This window comes from Monodelphis domestica, chromosome 4, assembly GCF_027887165.1.
Source record: "Monodelphis domestica isolate mMonDom1 chromosome 4, mMonDom1.pri, whole genome shotgun sequence".
NCBI lineage: Eukaryota > Metazoa > Chordata > Mammalia > Didelphimorphia > Didelphidae > Monodelphis > Monodelphis domestica.
In genome coordinates, this window is record NC_077230.1 from 162,834,037 (window position 1) to 162,837,027 (window position 2,991).

Here is a 2,991-nt window from a genome sequence, read left to right on the forward strand (position 1 = left end):
AATTTAAAATTAAAAAAAGGAAAAGACAAACCAGTCCAGTATCCTTTCCAAGAAAACTCCATGGCTGCTTCCACAACATGACTTATATGAAAATGTTTTTCAGGATCACACATGTATAATCTATATTGTGTAATTAGAATATGTTATCCTAAAAACAATGATCCCCAGCAAAACTACGATTCCCAGTACCCCACTGACTTCCTTTCATTAAGTGCTGATGTAGACAGGATATAAATTGGGTATAGCCCCGCCTCTCGGTCTCTTTTCTTCCTGTTGAGGCTTTGGTGGATTGGGTTTTTTGAGCAGGTAGAAAAACTTAAGTCAAGGGGTTCAGTTTTGTCAGATAATAAGCTTTTTAAAAATAATACTTGAAATATTGAACATTAATTCAAATACTATAATATCAAATCTTTTAATTGAGGGGTGAGGGGATAGGGAAATAATTTGGAACTCAAAAAGTTTTAAGAATATTAAAAAGTGGGGGCAGCTGGGTGGCTCAGTGAATTGAGAGACAGGCCTAAAGATGGGAGGTCCTAGGTTCAAATCTGGCCTCAGACACTTCCCAGCTGTGTGACCCTGGGCAAGTCACTTAACCCCTATTGCCTAGCACTTACCACTCTTCTGCCTTGGAGCCAACACACAGTATTGCCTCCAATACAGACGGTAAGGGTTTAAAAAAAAAAAGAATATTAAAAAGTGTTTGTATATGTAATTTGGAAAAAATAAACTATTATTAAAAGTAAAAAAAATCTCACTCTAAGAATACTTTTTAAAAAACAACAGAATTTAAACGAAAAGAAAAAGATGAGACTTCCTGTCAAGATGGCGGCTTAGAGAAAGCTAAAGTTCAGATCTCCAGAAACCCTTCCCTACAGAACTCAAACTATATGCTCCTAGGGCACCGAAATTCAAAACGATTAACCGCATAGACTAAGGGAATCCTCCTCCTGAACCTGGATCAAAAGGTATGCCCTTTTCTTCCTCTCCCCTTCGGACCTAAGGGGTAGGCAGAAGGAAGGTCCCAGTACCCATCCCCCCCCAACCCAGAGCGCCGAGTCCAAGGCAGCAGAGGGAACCTCAGAGCCTCAGGGTCAGCTATTCTGAAGGCTGCTTCCTGAAAACAACCTGACCCAGTCGTGAGGGCACCCAGACAGCAGGGAAACAGAGAGAGATGGGGGGAGCCTGTAACCCCCTGGCTGGATCCCTCCATCCGAGTCTCACAGAAGGTCCCTGCCTCAAGGCATACTCAGTTCAACCCAGCAAAAGCTATTCTTATCAGGAGCCCTTGGAGCTCCAGGAAGCCACGGCCCCTCCCCCCTCAGAGTGCAGCCTCCTCTGGCTGGCAAAGGCAGTGAAACACCTCTCAGAGAGTGCTGAGCCAGGCTCAAAGCATGGAAGTAAGGCAACAGAGAAGCATTGGGAGGGAACCGAGGAGGGCAATAACACAGAAACACCAGCAATTCCTGGATTCCCCTGGAAGACAGAACAACAACTGCATAGAACAGACAATCTGCCTAGGCCTAAAACCTCTGAACACCAGACAGAGATAAGAAAAGCTAGTCCTCCCCACTCAGATAGAGATGGCAAACTCCACAGAAGCACAAAAGCCCCAAAATTCCAAGAAAAGCAAGAAGAAGGGGGCGACTTTGAACACATTTTATGGAGCAAAAATACAATATACAGAGGAGATAGAAGAGGAAACACAAGAAAATGCTCCAAAACCTTCCAAAGGAAATGGAAACTCTCCACAAACCCATGAAGAATTTGAATCCGAAAGGATCAAAAAGATGGAAGCCCTCTGGGAGGAAAAGTGGGAAATAATGCAAAAGAAATTCACGCATCTACAAAACCAGTTTGATCAAAGTGAAAAGGAAAACCAGGCTTTAAAAGTCAGAATCAGGCAACTTGAAGACAACGAGCAAGAATTAATAAAGCAAAGCCAAAAGTCCAAGAAATTAGAGGAGAACATAAAATATCTCATTGACAAGGTGACAGACTTGGAAAATAGAGGAAGAAGAGATAATTTAAGAATAATTGGACTTCCAGAAAAGCCAGAAATAAACAGCAAACTCAACATCGTAATACAAGATATAATCAAAGAAAATTGACCAGAGATTCTAGATCAAGGGGGCAATACAGCCACTGACAAAGCTCACAGAACACCCTCTACACTAAATCCCCAAAAGACAACTCCCAGGAATATAATTGCCAAATTCCAAAGCTTTCAAACAAAAGAAAAAATCCTACAAGAAGCCAGAAAAAGACAATTTAGATATAAAGGAATGCCAAGCAGGGTCATACAAGACATTGCAAGTTCCATTCTGAATGACTGTAAGGCATGGAACATGATTTTCAGAAAGGCAAGAGAGCTGGGTCTTCAACCAAGAATCAGCTATCCAGCAAAACTGACTATATACTTCCAAGGGAAAGTATGGGCATTCAACAAAATAGAAGATTTCCAAGTTTTTGCAAAGAAAAGACCAGAGCTCTGTGGAAAGTTCGATATCGAGAAACAAAGAGCATGGAATACCTGAAAAGGTAAATATGAAGGAAGGGGAAAAGGAGAAAAATGTTATCTTCTTCTTTTACTCAAACTCTCTTCTATAAGGACTACATTTATATCAATCTATGTATACTAACATGTGGGGAAAATGTAATGTGTAAATAGGGGGAAAAGAAAGACCAAATAGAATAATCTTCCTCACACAAAGATTCACACAGGAAGGGGAGAGTAAGAAAACTCCTATAAGAAGGAGAGGAAGAGAGTTTTTACTTAAACCTTACTCTCAGGGAAATCAACTCTGAGAGGGAAGAACATCCAGATCCATTGGGATCTTGAATTCTATCTTACCCAACAAGGGAAAGGAGAAGGGGAAACCAAGGGGGGTAGGGAGGATGGGACACAAAAAAGGGAGGGAAGAAGAGGGGGGAGGGGAGGGAACAAAAAGGGAGGGACTAGAAAGGGAAACATATCAAGGGAGGGGACAAGGG